The sequence below is a fragment of the Anas platyrhynchos genome, chromosome 1, assembly GCF_047663525.1.
Source record: "Anas platyrhynchos isolate ZD024472 breed Pekin duck chromosome 1, IASCAAS_PekinDuck_T2T, whole genome shotgun sequence".
NCBI lineage: Eukaryota > Metazoa > Chordata > Aves > Anseriformes > Anatidae > Anas > Anas platyrhynchos.
In genome coordinates, this window is record NC_092587.1 from 196,502,773 (window position 1) to 196,521,029 (window position 18,257).

The window sequence follows — 18,257 nt, forward strand, 5'->3', positions numbered from 1 at the left end:
AATAATCATTACCAAACATCTATTGGTGACAATTACTTAAGAGTATCAGGTGTGGTTACTTATTTATAGTGTGACAAAGAATTACTGGTGAGTTTAGATGTGTTACTGCTTTCCAGAAATTTCATCCTATCAGTCGAATTTAGTGAGAACTCTAATTTACTCTGACTGTTGCTGTGCTGTATTATTGTGTTTAAGACTCACGTCAAGTCTGTTTTGTCCTGTCAGATGTTCCGAACCGGTTTTATGCTGCCCCCAGGAAAATGTAAATTATTAGATGTGGCTTCTCAGCTCTGACATCTGCTAATACATTTATAAATTTAATTCTTGCACAGAGGCCTATCTTTACAGCTCAATTTTATGAGATGCTAGGGCAGAATAATAAGAATAATCCTATTGTGTTTTTAAAAATAGTATTTTTATTCCTATTTTATTGTTTTTGTTTATGATGCATTTAATAATACATACTGCAGAATATGGATAAGATAATGTACTGCTTGCCTGTCTTGCAACTATAGCTGTTGCCTTTAGCTTCCAATAAGCGAGTTAGTAAAAGCCATGCCCTTTGCCAGACTTCTGTGGTCTTTCAGGTAAGCAGACCTGGGTAAACATTTTACTTCTGTTGCATGGGTAGACTCAGTCATCTCTGATTCTACATAGGTACCTTTATTTAACACAGCTACTTTTAATTTCCTTTCATCACTCTTGGAATGTTGACATCAGAGTTTTCCACAGAATATTTCCTTCTGCTGGGGAATAATGTGGATGGAGCTTTATTAACAAGCTGCAAATCTATTTCACATTAAAATGTAGTCTGGAAACTAAATAATTTTCAAGGTCTTTCTATTTACATTAGTTTTTAAATACATTGTGATGTGTATTCAGAATTTAGTATAGGGAAAGTGAATGATGGGAGTTAAAGTAGAAAACCATATTCTGTGGTTGTAAGTGCCTAATTTTAAACATGTAAAATATGACCTTTTCAGAATACTTAGCATTGTATTGTGTAATTGAGTTCCTCATGTAGGTTCAGAGCAGATTCCATTGGCATCAACTGCATCAGAAGCCGCTCTGAACTTGTGTGATCTCCCCCCTTTGTCTTGAAGTGCTTTTGTTGTTTGTTTGGCAAGTCCTCATGGGCAGTGTCTGTATCATCTTCTGCATGGGTGCAACACTTAAGCTCCATCTTAATTCATAAGAGACTAAAGTCACAAGGGGAGGATCATATATAACGGTATGCATTACAATGGCACCCTGAGTAGCAAGTAGAAGCATTATCTGTCCCGTTTGCCTAAGGATGGCATTGTTAAGTTCCATATCCCAGCAAGTAAGAATGCCAATACTTAGCATTGTGAATTGCTTTGAACTCACTCCATGAATGTTATTAGTTTTGTGGCTTTCAGATGCAAGAACCTGCAATAGTCTGCTGCACCAAGAGCCACATGGCCTATCATAGTTGTTTTTTGTTGTTTTTTTTTTTCAAAAACATATCACACTATGTTTTATTATATTCAGCACTTTGTTACAAATAACATGAAGATTGATAATCTTTAGTGAATGTAAAATGCTACTCTGCACTTTGGTAACCAAATCAGTAGCAATGTTGCTTTATTTTGCTATCAAGCACTTTGTTCATATTTAATCACAGCAATTATTTCTATTGTGCTTACCCCCTGTTATTTTATATTATATAGGATGACAGTTATTTGCACTAAAACAATTGCTCAAAATATTTTCTGTGTTTATTCTTATTGTGATTACTGTCATTCTGTCTCTCTCACTGCAAGAGCAAAGCATTCAGAAGTATTCATGTACAGATGATCTAATAGCTAAGCTGTACTTTTCCTTGGGATTCAACCATCTACGTAAGAAAAAACAAAAACACAGTGTGCAAAAAATGAAAAAGCAAATGAAAATGAGTTTTCTTATCCCTCTCCTACTTGCCAATAAAAATTATAATAGGACCTTGAAAAATGTTGCCATATCCTCCATATCTCCATATTCTTTATTTTTCCTTGGAAGTATCTTTTTTTTTTTTTTTTTTTTTTTTTTCTCCAAGGAATGTCTTTTAAAGTAAGATATATTTGCGAGCAGGTATTAATAAGAAGCTTAACATCACAGAGCTGAAGCTGGGCTGAAATCTCATCTTTTCTGTACTGTCTTTCACTCCAGAACATTTTCAAAATACAAAGACCAGAAATGCACCAGAAATTAAAGTGTGGGGAAATGAGTTTTACATGGCAGCAAAATGATGCCTTGTGCCTTGCTTTCTGACATTTTAATTGGCCTTCTTGTTGCCAGTACCCCAGTTTTTGTTGCCAGTATGGTTTCAGAAGCCTGTTCACAATGATCCAAGATCCCTTCTAATGTTTTAAGGGGTACTTCCAAGTCCAGCACTATGAAAGTACTACTAAATTGTCTTCCCCTTGATGCATTACTTAACATTTATCTAAAATGCATTTAATCTGCCAACTATTTGCCAGCTTCTTATCTTAGTAAGGTCCTTCTACCATTCCCCACCAGTGACATGGCATTCAATTACCCTCAAGGTCTGATTTCCATCTTCATCCCTACTAGACCCTTTCTATACATGTAAGTTGTATTGACAGCTGGCCAGACCAAAGACACACGAGCAGTTTGGCACTAGTTTACAAACACAATGAAATGTTTTTGCATTTTATCACTAAGTTTCCTCAGGATTATTGGGTGAATAGAGTTAATGAGGAAAGACAGGTCTACAGAAAGAAGCTAGTTCACCTCATCCCATAGAGTAAACCTTAGGTAAATGCCTTTAATAAGAATTGTACCATTCTTACCAAAATCGGGATGCCTAAAAACAAGCTAGTTGTGTAGACTCCATTATATAAGGCAAAGATCTAGTCAACATTGTAAATTAAGTTTTGGGCTTAATTCAGCTAATCAAATACAGAATTCATCTTCAGAAAGCAAGACACAGTTCCCTCATACTCCACTGACAGGATATTTTCATAGTTTTTGATTGCCACCGTCCTGCAACTGCTACATCACACGTTGCATTCCTCATGGTTAAGACATAACTAAGCAGGCTTAACATGTTGATTACACCTTGTCAAGCATTTCAGGCTGCTCCTCTATACTTAACTAAAGTAGATGTTTTCTAGAAGTATGGGTCTCCAGCAACAGCACTGAATTTCGGACTGTGTTAGGTTTTATTTCATAACATCTTTGACGGTAGTATTATACAGGAAAAGATTTTCTTTAAGTTGATTTTTGCTTGCTTGGATGGAGAAATGTAATTGTTTTGGATCCTTTTCAATGTCATCTCTCAAAGGTTTCATTTTTAATGTACAATTTTATGGGCAGCTGAATAATAATGTAGAATAGACTGCCTTTTTACTTCTGGCACTATAATGCAAGTCTAACAAAATGTAAAAATGCTTAGCATTAAAGCAGGCAGTTATTTTTGTCCTGATGTGCTACTACGGCATTTTATTTTACCTACATATGTTTGGTTATAAAAGATTCTCCATCGATTTTATCCAATGATAACATTAATAATGCAATTGGCTCCTTCTTGTAGTCGTCCCATGTTTCTCAGATATCTATTTAGAAGCAAATTGTTCTGAAGTCAAAAGGGAGATTCTCATTCACCTCAAGGCACAAGATATTTGCTGAAAGGAAATAGTCTGTATGAAATAAAATCAATTGTGTTTTTGTCTGGCACTTAGCAGAGCAAGCTCCTGCCATAGTTAATATTACAGACGTCCAAATATTAATCATCACAGTGTCTTACCTTACTGTTGCATTCATTATTACTCTGATATTTCCTTTCCCTGAGAATCATTACTTTTTCTTTTGTTTCACCTCTATCCATCTCCATTTCTTTTACTGAAGCTAATTCAGAAAAGCTGCATTAGAGCCAAGTACCAGAATCAGTCAGCGCGCTGTTGTTTTCAACTACTCATAGTGATATAGCTTTGTATCTCTTTGATTTAGAACATTGAACTGAGAGTGAGAAGTTTGTAAGTATTAAAAGTTGTGTCAATTCAGATGAAAAAGTGAAATAATGTCTCTCTACTAGCACTGAGGAAAATTTGAGCAGAAAGCTATTTAAACTGCAATAAAGCTGTATGATTCAGTGCTCGACTGGCTCTCTGGGTGCATCATCTTTCTGCCTCTGTAACTCCCCTCAGATGTTTTCTCCTTGCATCTTCTTTTGATTGCATATTGCCTAGGGAGGACATTCAACCATGGCTTTTATCACATTCCCTTAAATTTTCTTCAGAGAATTTAAGCGGGCCTCTCAAAGACATATTGTTGCCCACCTGTAGCTTAAGTGGATGTGCTTGGTTTTGGAAATTTGGCTGCTGTGTTAGAAGCCTAGTGCAACTTTTGTGGCCTATTTAAAGATTTAAGTTGTCAGTGATTTAGTCTGTAAGAACTCTTTTATCTGCATTTCCAATTGAAAAGTTGTAATTTTGTTTTCAGTGTGACAACTAAGAATAAGATGTTCAGTCACGTTGAATAAGTATCTGACAGATTCTATTGAGGTTCCTGCTTGAGACCCATCCCTGTTTATTAAGAACCTCTGAACTCTTCCCATGACATAGCTTTTGAGTAATTATGTAACTCATTATTTCCTTTATTAAAGCCTGGGCCAGTAGGTCACAGTTTGTGTCACCTGTATGTACTTCTCAGGGTCACTGTGCTCCTGCACTGTGTCTATTCTTTTATAGGTGTTCTGGGTTTTGCAGTTGAATATTTGGGCTTATCTAGGAACAGAAAGTAATAGGTTTAAAACAAAACAACAAAAACACAACCACCACCACCAACAAAGCATGGAAAAAACATACAGGATTTGTAGTGTTTTTTGTTGTTGCTGTTGTTTGTTTATATTTGTTAGTTTAAGTCTACCAGAGTTATAAGTTGGTAATTGTTCAGCAGTAAATTGTCATTAATTAGAAGAAATAAATATTGCAGCAAGAGTTAAAGCCATTCTGGGGCAAAAACTTGCTCTGTCATGTTTAGCAGAGCTAAAGCACATGGCTCAAGGGGAAGTTGTGCTGAACTGTTTGGTGTGGGCATTAAAGATGAAAATGAAAGATGTTAGTTTTCTAATGCAGAGGTTTTGAAGAAATGCTAACATTTGGAGAAAATTAAACTGTCATTAATAAGGATAAAAATACCATAATAATGGAAACAAAAAGCCAATGAAAGAAGTGCAATCTGAATATGAAGATATCATTGTGGTAATATGTCTTACATAGTAACACCTTACTTTTAGTATTTGAGCAGCAGCCAGCTAAACTGATAGCTTGTCCATGAGAGAAGTCCTTTAAACTTTGTTTTGTTTTGCTTTGTTACCCATTCCCAATTGCTCCATTATTCTTTCAGTGGAAGTTTACATTTCAGAAATTCTTAAAAATTCATTTGCCTTTGACTGAAAATAGATTTTCATGGAATGTGCCCATTTCTTTGTAGAAGCCAGTTTATAACAAATGACCAAATGAGCCTGTTGCCTATGAGGTGACTTCTCTGTTTTAGAGCTGTAAATGAAATAAGGCTGCTTTTTTAAAAGGTGTCTTGTTAAAGAAAACATACTTTTTTATTATTATTAATTCTCTGCATAGCAGAAAAGTTTAAAGAGTTAGTTTCCCAAAGTTCCAGTAATTTTAGGGATAAATACCCTGCCAGGGGCTGGTTTATTTCATATATCTTTACTCTTTCTGACTTGTGCTGCTGAGTTGAGCTGTGGTTCTTGCAGAATCCCCTTACAAGCTTGGCTTAAGAAAAGGGAAACACAACTTTTATGTCGTTCCCTCGTTCCATTGGGATTTATCATATTTTCTTCCCTTAATTATGAAGTTACATTTGCATCCTGAATAGCATCCAGTCAGTCTGATGAAAAATATTCAGCAAAACCAGCCACCCAGTATTTGCTCAAATAAATTCCTCTGACTAATTGACAATGAAGTTTAGCAAGACTCAGCAGGGAGTCTTAAGATGTTATTTAATATACTTTTGAAGGTCACTTAGGTACAATTCCAAGTTGTTTCCTGATACATGTTATAAATAAGACCTAGTAAGCATGCTGCTAAGCAAAGGAAGTAATATGACTGGGGAGCAAAGTAATTCTATGTGGAAAAGAAACTGAAACGTACTATCAAAAACATGGAAAGTATATATGTTTCCCCTCAGGAATCTATAAAATGTGGGGCAAAATGCTAGGAGATACCATTGCTACCAGTCTTTGCACTTATATATAAAAAAAACATTTCTGCTTTGGAGTAGTGCTACTTCAAACAAGGAAAAAAGAGGAAAACGGACGGGTAAAGCACTTCTTGTCTATGGGGTTTCATTTCTCTTTGGATGTGCTGTCCTCACAATAGGCTTGTGGAAGAAAATGAACAGTAGAACTAATGGATGAGTGAAATGCTTCAAGCTGTGATGTGAAGCACATGGAACAAATTTACTGCAAGGCAAGGAAAAGCTGACTCTACTCAACATACCTAGGTTTATCTTCAGTTTACAAATTATTGACAGTTTGTTTTAGCTTTGTAGTGGTACTTATTTTTCCAACCTCTAAGACCAGCAAGATACTCAGCAGCAGTTCCAGTAGGGGCAGTGTGGTCCGGTGAATTCCCTGCTATGGACTCTACGCAGAGCTTACTGAAGAACTGACATTCATCTATGCATACAAGCATGTGGCATTCTGGATATCACTCAAATGACAGCATTTAAGTAAGATCTTATTCAAATGGAAGAGTGGCAGGGAGCAGCAGTACTTGGTACAGAGCAAGCACATTCCCAATCAGCATCTTAAATTGATTGCAGTCTTGTGTGAGTTCATGTAAAAATGAGTGAAAACTCTTCTTCTCCATCAGTATTGCTAGGTTAACAAGAGAGAGCATTTAAAAAGCAAAATAACACATCTAATAAATATATATATATATATAAATAAATTGATTGTCAGTCATTTAAAATGAGCCCCAGCATGGTATCTGTTGCTAAGAATGGGGTGGTTTTAGCAAGACAGTTGCAACTAGCAGGAGGTCCTGAATGCAGATTTCTAATTAGAAAAGCCCTTTATTTTCAAAATAATTTCCTAATTTAGAGATAAGGAAAAAGCATTTATATGCACCTGTTTAGAGAGCCAAAAGTGAGGAGTTTTTCTTTCAAAGTGCTAGAAATTATAGGCAGATAGGAGGTAAGCCTTTGAAGACTGTAAAAGATAAAGGCAGCAACAATGTATCTTGAAAATATTTGAGAGCTTTTTCACTTTATACTGAAAACAATTGGCAATAAAGAAAATACTCAAGGCCACCAAACTATGGCTTTTCCGCCGTTTAATGTACTGGCATCCTAGTGGTGCTTTTTATTTTCAATAGAAGGGAAACATTGCTTTGAATTCTTTGCTTTTAAATTCTTTCTTAATTTTTTTTTCATAGCTGGAGTTAGTCACTCCAGGCATTTTCTTTGCTGGTGCTTCAAATAAGCATAAGAGCTAAAATATTAATGATGCCTCAATGTTAATCATGATTAGTGGCTTGATAAGCTGATCCTCACAACAGGCTTTCAAATGTCTTTCTAATGTTTTATAAAGGTTTGAAGAGGAAATGGCTTGGTGGTGGTAGTTTGTTGTTTCTTCTGAACTGCTTTAGGTCAAAATTAGCAGTTTTATAAGTTTTATTTGTTTCATTTCCTATGCCCCCAACGTGTACAATGAGAAACAAAACTGACTTTGAGTCTTGAGATCTGTATGGAACTGTATGAGAATGAAGTCCTACATGACTTAATTACAATGTCCTCAGTAGCCCGCAGGAGATTTAGGACTTTGAAGATCTGTTTTCATAATGAAGTTGTGTTGCTCTAACACATCAGAGTAACCAGCGTGAAACTACCGTTTGTTAATGAAATTATGAAAAAATGTATAGCATGTTTTAATCTGCTACATCCCTGTGATGTTACTTTTTCAGATGAAAGTTTTATTTTCATTTTACATGATTTTTCTTTCTCTGCCATATTTAAATTTTTTGAAGTATTCCTGAAAAGGAAAATGCTCACGAGTGACTGTATCATCTGCTCAGGTGGATGTACTTGATAAATTCACGCTATAAATGGAAGGGATGGATAAGACTTTGTCATTTAATTAACTGGTGGAAGCTGTGCTCCAAGTACTGTGCCATAATTGAGGAAAGGACATAGTCATCATGCTTTCCAGGCAGAGGAAATCAGCCACGTTCATCTTAATAACAATATACAATATAAAAAAATGATGAAAAATATCTTTGATAGAAGGAGAATTATGAAGTTCAGTATGTTATGTGTAGTGAATAGTTAGGGGACTTCTGCTATGGTTAGAGCTTTGATCATCAAAAACAGATACCAAGTGTTACTTGTCTTTAAGCTGAAATCACACTAATTCGTATTAGAATATTGGAAAATGCAAATTTTCATTGATGAGGGTAATTGAGCTGGCTCACCTATGGAGGCAGCACATCCTCTCAGCAGGTGTAGCATTCAGCACTGTATGAGCCTCTTAAGTTCTTGCTGAATCAGGGTGCTCACACGCACAGTTTTGCATGAATGAGTGTGCGGAGTAATTCCATTTGTGCTGCCTCTGCCAGTGCCAGGTCAACATCCAACGTGCAGCCTCGGACATCAGGGGGCTCACCTGGAAAGTCACTTTGTATTTTGTATTTTCATGATACGTATAAAAAGAAGGAAGATGATATTTCTTTCTCAGCCTGGCCTGATGCTTGGCAGTCTCCTAGGGAAAGGGAGCTGGCAAGCTTTACTTCTCTGAGATGTGGATATTGTGCTGGACTCAGCAATATAGGAAAATGTTAAGCACCATCAAAATAAATCTTTCTTTCAGAGTCTGGACAGGGCACAAGCATGGAGGTGACTAAATTCAGGATCCCAAATCCCTCTGAGAAACCAGATTGTAGGTGCTCAGGTTAGTTACACTTGTGGCTGTGTGTGGCAGAAAAACAGCTCCTCTTTTGGGATTTTGTCCCAGCTGACCAGGATTTCACGCTGAGCGATGCTGTCCCTTGGTATCACTATCACAGAGCTTTTGGGTAACAGTACGTTATGCGATGAAGAACGATTGTCTTTAATTGTCTGTTTATTTCTTCATTATGCAACTAAGTAAAAACATGCTACCTGATTTAAAACTTATTTAATTATTTTATCTGAAATTGCCTCCCTTTGATGCCTATTTTTTGAGAACGGAAGATTGACCGATTGACCCACCAGTAATAGGTGGGGAAAAATAAGAGCTTTTTTTTTCTTTTTTTTTTTCTTTTTTTTTTTTTCCCCATGTGGGAAGTTAGATAATGATTAGACATCAGAACCATGCTTAACTCTCATCTTGGATAAGCTGTAACTGGAGGCATGCTCGCTAGACTTGCCAGGTTTTCACATCTTTATTTGGAAGGCTACCAGCAGGCACCATTTCTGCTTTGTGTAACTGATACTTCCAAGGACGATGGCAGCAGAGATTGCAATACCTGCAGATTAAAAGATGGTGTTGTAATACAGTAATATTTTAGTATTGCCTTTTATCCTGTGGGAGTCCATACTGCTTTACAAAGTGTATTTACTCACAGCTGTTTCATTGTCCACATTAAAGCATTACAAGAGCATTATGGTAGAGTTTGGAAAATGCAGTCCCTAAAATTGAATGCAAAGCATCTGAGGATAGCCAAGGAAGGTGTCTGATTCATGTAACAGGAGCTCAGTTCCTTATAAACCATGTAGGCACATGGACAAATAGGAGTAATTCTCTTTGATATTAGAGTTCCAGGGGAAGCATTAAAGCTCTAATAGCTACTGCAATGATATTAAAGTTCATTACTTTCATATTGTTTTTTATCTGTCACTGTCAGGGTGCCTTACAAAGGAGCTCGCTATCCTTACTGCCATCTTGCAGATAAGAAAGCCAAGGGGTATGCCCAAAGCTACTAAACAGACCTGTGCAAGTGAAATATGCTGAAAACAGGTTTACTAAGCACAGATTTAAAGCTTTATTTCTAGGGCTACAGTGCCTTCCCTTTGCTTATGGAGCCACAAAATTCCAGGAGGTACAATCCTGAGCCATGGGGGATTTAGAAGCTGTTTGAGAGATTATGTTCTGGTACTTTTATAGTGTTGAAAATCACTTTCATTGACTGTTTCTTTAGACCAGTTGCATTCCTTGTCTCCTCAGAGACTAAGAGAATATACATTTTCCTGTCTAGGGGCTTTCTGGTTCTTTGCTGTCTTTTCAGATAACAGAGCACCAAACAAGCCCTTATTTCTGAACAACCTGACCATATCTTACACAGATCTGTCACATCACTGGCTCTTACAAGGACCTTCTTCAGGAAAGATATTTAACTCATCTCCAGACAATTTATGGCAGAAGTAACAGTGAGAAAACTAGGGATGGTTTAAATTTTAAACTTAAAAAAAAAAAAAAAAGGCCTCATTTAAACAATCTTTTTTTTTGACAAACGTGATACTGTTTTTGAAACCTGCTCTATTTATACAAGAACAAGTGGTAAAGGAACAGTTACCTTGAATACTGTTTTTTGTCATTAAAAATTGGATTTTTGTTTCATCAGCCTTAGTGAATTTATATTTTATATTTTATTATATTTAACAGCACCTATGTTTTTCGTAAGAAATGATGGAAGTTGCCATAAAGAGAAAGAATTCAGGATTAAAATGTTGTGTTGATGCATTCAATTCACTTTCATGAAATATAAGGAAAATATATATATTTTTAAATATAGATAATGAGAACATTATGCTTCAGTGACCTTGCTGCTTGTTTGTTTCCAAGTGTAAATGAAGTTGGCCAGTTACAGAATAGGTGTATATATTTAAGGTGCATTTGAGTAGTATAATTGTGTATTTTCAGCATAACCCCTTAGATTTTTTAATGAAATGAAATATTAGAATTCACCTTCATGCAAATAATTAAGTGAATATAGACTTCAAAAGAAATTTCCTAAAATAAGATGACATACCAATGATGTTGTACCTGTTAGCTGTTTGTCACATGATAGGTCATTGGCATTGTCAGCTTAGTAGACATTTTCTTCTTAAACACTGATTATACTGGAAAAATGGAGGGGTCTCTGTGCCTGGCTTTTGAAGTAAGTAAGAAGAGATAATTTTGTGAGAAAGATAGTAACTACTAAAGCACAATGTTGATAATTAATATATTCAAGGATTTATATTTATGATTATCTTTTATTTCACAGGATACATTCTATCTTTTTGTATTCTTCTGTTTTAATGCTAGAATTTCTATCTGTGAAATTTTGAAATGGGGAAATGCAAGTACCTGAAATGTCAGTAGTCCTGAATTAGACACTGATTATTAAAAAGCAAATAAACCACAAAACAAAACAGCAAAGCAAACACAGAGAACACACGGAAACTCTGTATGTTTGTTCTCTGTTCTGATGATGATAACCGGAATGTGCTGAAGTTAGGGGAGGGGAGGGAGGAATCATAAAAACAATCCAAAGGAAACACCAAATCTCAGGAGGTTATAAGTGCTGATAGGTTGCTCTGATGCCAGTCCATTTCTTAAGGGTCATATGTCCAAGGCTTCTGAGGTCTGTGAAGAGTAACATTTGCATTTCCATGGAGAAAAGAATAACTATATTCCTAAATGCTTATGAAATGTGTTTTTTTTTTTGTTGTTGTTGTTAATACTTATTGTGATTTTCTATTCAAGTCCTAACAGATGATACGATTTTCTTTAAGAAATTTCTAACTGTTAGTAAATATGAGTCACTTAAGGCAGCTATCCGGAAATTTATTGTAAAACAGAAATGAAGCTTATCTCTCTTTACATCACAAAACCACAGAGCTTTGCACAGCCTGTGTGTTGGAAGGGCACAGTCTGGGAACAGCAAACTCCCTTTGTCTTACCAAGATCAGGAAACTGTGGTGGCTCTTTTGTGCAGTCCCTTATCTGTTGGAGGTTTGAATATATGAATTAGCTGCATGTGCAGTGAGAGGAGATGTACTGTAAGGCCCTCAACATGCAGGTGTATCACTCTGGCCATGCCTATGCAGGGATTGTTTGATTCAGAGGTGTCTGCTCAAACACAGCGCTGCCTCTACCTTTGGCCAGTTTTACAAGGGGTGGGTGATCAGAGTGGAAGGTGATGATAATTTTGATTTTTCTTTGAATTACCATTGCATTATTATTGAAAATCCTACTGAGAACTCCAAATGAGACTGTAAAAGTGAAATTCACCTCACCAAACCTCAACCATCTGAAATTCAGGTACCAGTTCTAAGTACCTTCAAGTACCTGGTCATCCTTCTTCAACTCTGGAGGAGGACAGAGCTGCAGAAACAGTGTCTGTGTTTTGGTGTGGGGGCAGCCACACGTTTGGCAGCCAGGTTTCCCCACATGATGAAGCAAGCCGTTCTCTGAACCTCACCTTGTGAGGTGAAATGCCAACAAATTAGGATTAAAAACATCTGTAGATGACTGCATTATGGCCTGCAAGCCATAATTCAGTACTTCATCTGCCTAAGCCTGTGATCACAGAGAGCTGAACCTGCACGTGGTTCTCCCTGTGAGGCCAGGGCACTTGGCAGCTCGGTCTTTCTGTATCATCAATCTACACAGCAGGCTGTAACTGGCTTGTGCCTGTGACACCAGCTGTTGCAAAGCGTTGTTTTAGAAATACGTTGGTTGATGGTTGTCTTTTCATGGCCATAATTCTTGAATTTAGTTTTAATATGCAGCGGTGAATTCACAAGCTATTTATGTGCATGTCAGTAATAATGCAGTGCACTCATGCACAGTGGATACTGATACAAAAAAATCTCAGTTTTCATAACCCCAAAATAAGCAGGCAAATTTGGATACTTGAAAACAACATGAAAATCCAATCATTTGCTTCATTACTGAAGCACCGCTGATGTCCACACTGCTAGGTGAACACATCTTCTTCTCTGTGGAAATGAGCTGGTGTTGTAACAATTCCACAGAAGCTCTACGTGAGGAAGGACAGCCATGTCCGTGCCCATGATGACATTCCCAAATCCTACCCAATGTCAGAGGTTACCACAAAGAACTGTATTTCGTTAAAGTTTTAAGAGTTTGGTCTAGAAATTTAGTCTGTACTGGAATGAAACAGATACCTCTGAACCTGGGGGGGAGGAGAAAGAAAAATCAGGAGAGTGAACACTTTCTGCCTCAGAACATCTCTGTGATGATCCCTTTTGCCATCCTCAGTATGAATTTCTCACTCAGCCTTTCTGGCATCTGATGTGTTTGGTCTCACACGTGTCCTGTTACCATACACTGAAAACTGGGTTCTGAAGACAGCTATCAGAAACTTGAAAGCAAATACCAGCTTTTGCTCAGTTCATGCAGTAATCGGAAGGTATATAATAAAATTTTTATTTTCAAGGGTGAAGGCAAGAAAAGCTGCTTTTTATACAAAATGCTTTTAACTTATTACCTCCCAGGTCTTGTTTTTGGCATAGATGGCAAAGTAGCCATGCGTCACAGCCCACCTGTGGGGAGGGGGGAGTGACCCTGATTCACATATCCCCTTGATACATACATAGTGCAGCCAAGAAAAGACTGAGGAATACAGAGTGATGGCAGTGAGGGGAGGGAAATATAATTTTCCAGCACCACTGGAAGCAGCATGACTGATTCTTCAAGGCTTTGCTGCTGCTTCCAACTCACTTCTTTACCTCTGCTTCCCATGACAAAAACATGTCTTGTCCTTGAATGAGCAACATTCATTTTTGCTTGCACTGTTGGGAGCCCTTCAGCTGTCTCAGAGTAACAATTTATTTTAAGAGACTGAAGTAGAGGGGACAGTTTAATAGCAAATTTATTTGTAGTGGATCTATAGGATCAGATGCCTGAAAGAGACTGATCGGCAGTGGGAGCAGCGTCAGTACTGTAATTGTATCAGATCATCCATTTGGAGCTCAATATTGGTATTCTGCTGCATGCTTTACACTCATTTGTTGAATCTAGCTGCACATTATACTTGTTAAATTGTTGTGCTAAAGTGCATCTGAAGAGATTTGTAAGTAGCAGTAGCAAAGCTGAACTAAATTTACAGCAGAGACAAATGAATAAATGCAGCATCTCAAATCTAACAGTCAGGTGTCGTTTGTGAGCCCACGGGTTATTCTTCGCTGAACACTGAAATACTTCTGCAGGTAATTCAGTGGGCTGTGGCAAGCACCTGTGCACGCTGGCTTTAGGAAGACCACTTGGTGTTGCAGTTCCGTGCAAATTGCAGCATGAGGGATTTGTAGGGCCTCACAGCCTGGTTTGCTTTCCATGCTGGCATCCAAAAGGGGTGCGTAGTGAAAACATGAATTCTGAAGATCTGATGAGAGGCAGATATTACCCCCGCATGAATGGGGTGAGGAGGCTGAGAAATGCATTTACTACTACTTTGGCATTTTACTAGGTGTGAGCAAGTTGCCTGTGTGGTCCTAAGGAAGTGAGCTGGGGGAAGAATTGCCTTATAGACACATTACTGCCACTCCTCCCCGGCCCCTGTAAATCTATGCTTCCTCCTGCATGTGCTTGTGACACTGAATTTTGCTTAAAATTGCTTGCGGATCCTGGAAACTGCAGTTATCTCCGATATCATTCATTAAGCTTCTTTATGCATAATGAATAAAGAGAATATAAATTATTATTAAGCTCTTGTAAACACCTTTGAAACTTGTGCTGCAAAGTGCTCTAAAAGATGAATTCCACACCTTTGAGATACGGATGTGGAGGGCTGGGGGAAGGAATGGAGCCCCTGCACTGAGCAGGTTGTTGGGGCTCTGCTGTTTGCCAGGGCAGTGTCCTTTATTACCTCTCATTGTGAAGGGCACGATTATTCAGCCCATCCTCTCTTGAATGACTCTAGGCTTTCCAAGTAGCATAAGTAAAGCAATCATAAACAGGGAGTTGTAGTGAGAGGGCAAAAGGAAGGTTAGATGAGGAGGACCTTCTCATAGTGATAATGATCGTGTTTTTCACTCTAAAGGGACCAAAGCCCAACCACATGATGTATGTGATTCTCCTGCATGCGAGCTGCCTCTTTTTTTCTCCAGTGTGAAAATAGAATTTGACGCTTTGTAGTACTACAGTTTATTTTCTCCTTTGTTTTGTTTGATTTTGGTTTTGAGATTGAACTGTTGTTTAGAACCATGCATTTAAAGAACTTGTGTTAAGCAAATTACTTTTTTTTTGTGAAAAAGCAATCAATGCTTAAAAAAAATCATTTTCTGTATGTCTCACAGTCTTCTAATGTCTCAAAGAACAGCTAAGACAAAGAGCACCTCAAACTCTGTGTTAATTAACTTTTTTTTACCCAGAAAAAAATAATTTTCTAATTCATGATTATGTAATAGCAGAATCTTTATCTAAATCCTTTTTTCTTAAACTTCACCCACCAATGTGTACATTTTTGCTAACTGTGTGCAAAGCCCTGAAAATTATTCACAAAAGCTTTAATTATTTGCATTAGACAGTTTCTCTTCAGATTAATAACAGGTTTCTACTTGGTTTTGTTTTCCTTTGTATATACGTATCAAAACAGTTTCATTTCCATTGTGGAGCTCTCGAGGAAGGCATTCTTTGTATGAGGGGGGAGCACAGGCTGGGATACTAAAATAGCAAGGAGGATTCAGGCTGGTATTTTACAGTGTCTTTTTGCCTCCAGACATAATTCTTTGGCAGACATTTAATTGTAGGCATTTTTTTTCCTCCTGGAAGGGACTCATTCCTTGACATATCATAGGTTCCTGTCTTGTTAAAAAACACAGTTTTGTTTTATGTTTTTAGGGCAATTTATTTTTGGACAATTGTCCTGAAAACATATGTCAAGCACCCATTTCTAATACATCAATTCTCTTGGAAAAGCAGTAGTAAAGAGGTGGTGAAACCTTTTATTCCCCACAGAGATCACACTGAAATTAGTTCAGCATGCAAGTCTGGCTAGTAGTATACTGATTCTGCAATGGAAATTAGTAAAAGAAGAAGCACTATAAAATGAACAAAATAAAATTAATGCTATCTTTCCACTGGCTTGATATGTCCCTTAAGAAAACAGAAACATTCTGCTATATTTTCCGTGGGCCCCCCAAAGCCCCAGCTGACACAAATGTGTTACTACATGATAGAGACAGGCTAGAGAATTTATTAATACTAGTTTTTGTGAAATTAGGAGAGTTTAAAGTAGAAATAATGTGTTACAAACCTTTAATGTCTGTGAGATGCTGTGTTCATATGGCTCTTGCTCTTTCATTAGACCTTTCTTTCATTCAACATTTTAAGTTAGCCAAAACCCAACTCTGATGTTAATATTGCAGGGCTTCTGTTTTCAGTTGGGATTCCCAGGGCTTCCAAACCAGAAAGTTTCATGACTGTTGATAAATGTTTAGAATTTTCATCTTGACTTGATATTTTGAAACCTATGTATGGCTGGGAAAATCAGGTTCTGTGTCTGTCGAAATGGCCCTTGTATACTTCTCCTGGAAAATGGGAGAAGAAACTGCCCCCATTCTTAACTGTTGAGGGCATTTTTGGTAGATAATAAATAGGACTTGCATTTTCCTCTGATTGTTAGAGAATACATAAGATGGTAATACACAGAGAAAATAATACACAAGACCTTGAAAAAGGTTTCCAAACTTCCTCCCACAGCAATACCCAGATTCATACAAAAACATATAAGCCAAACATTTGACAAGATTCAAACCAATACACATTTTGCTTTCCATAATCCGAAGCAATTCTAAACTGTAGTTTTTCTCTTTTTCCAATTTAAAAAGTATGAAAAATATTCACTTTATTAATAAAGCAGGATGTTTCAAAGCAAACAACTATAAATTAATCAGTACCTTCTAAATTCTGGACAGATGTAGACTTGATGTCAGTTACAAAAATATGGACAATATGGACTTGTAGGTCTATTACAAAAGTTGAAAATCTATGTTTGATGAATACACCAGCAACACAAATTGGCAAGATAATAAATGTGTAGCCCTCCCCTATGCTTCAGAAGATCACATTAAGCATATTCATTACCTGAGAGTCATTGCAAACGTACTTCAACTGCAGTTTTCAGTTACTTACTTGTCATGCATTGCTGTACAAGTATCATGTGCAAGTATGATGGCCTGAGCAGAGTTATGGCCACAAAAGTTATAGGGGTGGGTAGTGTGTGACTTCTGCTAACTCTGATGTAATTCCTTTGTCGTTCTATTCAGCTTTGTCCTATATAATATGTAAACATTTGATATTTCCAGTCTATTAGTGTCATACTCATGCAGTGGAAGAAACTGTTATTGAGTAGGTCTATCATAACAGTGGGATAAAAATTTTGGGTCATCAGTTTTTGAGTGTCGTGGTGTTGTTAAGGGTTCCCAAAGGACACCTCCGTCTCTACCCAAGCTCATTGCGTCTCTCATATCTTTGTGAAATCACAAAGTGTTCATGAACTATAGTCAAGGCAAGCAAGAGCAAGTTAATAGGGTTTTCTTGCCAGAATTGTGCATGACACAGTTCTTTCAAATAGGATGGGATGGAGAATCCCTAATCCCTCTGCGGTCTTTTACCTTCAGCCATGCCTCTTTTTTAAGCGTTACCTCTGTAGGGAGGGTTTTTATTAAAATGTGTAGCAAATGGTGCTTTGTGGCAGCTACCTGGTAGCAGCAGGTAACTGTTGTGTTGTGCAAGTGAATTTTTATTATATTTTCACCAGACAGGACTGAACTTCTGCTCATGATCATTTCAAAATTGGAAGTGCAGGGAAGTTTGGGACGCTCTTAGCAAAATAAGTGGGATGATGTGTTGTACCACATCTGGAGCCAAAATAGTTGCTACTGTGCTGCGGTATAAGCATTTACTAACCTGTGTCTCTGTTGTCACAAGTATATTTGCCATTGCAGATTTCCTCAAGTTGGATGTTCTCAATGGAGAACATTAGCAATAACATAATTTGGCTGTGTTGCCTTTCATAATCAGATTTCTCAGAATTTCAGGTTGTCAGTGTCAATAGGCCCCCAGTGAAGATGCTCTGCAAATAGAAAGTTCAGCCCCAGAAATTATGAAGCCAATACACACTTTCTGGTTTACATCCCTACATGTTATATGAGGATTTCCTACCTGCTTGGGCCATTTGTTTATCACCGTAAATGTTATTTCCAGAATATTTAGTTAGTGGAGGAGTTGCTCTAAAGCCAAACATGTTTTTGTTATGGCTTAAGAATTAAGAAAGGAGGTA

At 37.3% G+C, this 18,257-nt stretch overlaps 1 protein-coding gene across 3 annotated transcripts in view; it reads left to right on the plus strand.

The window, feature by feature from the left end:
* SLC36A4 (solute carrier family 36 member 4) overlaps positions 1–18,257 on the plus strand; it is a 154,785-nt gene that overhangs the window by 94,736 nt on the left and 41,792 nt on the right. The window lies entirely within an intron of this gene.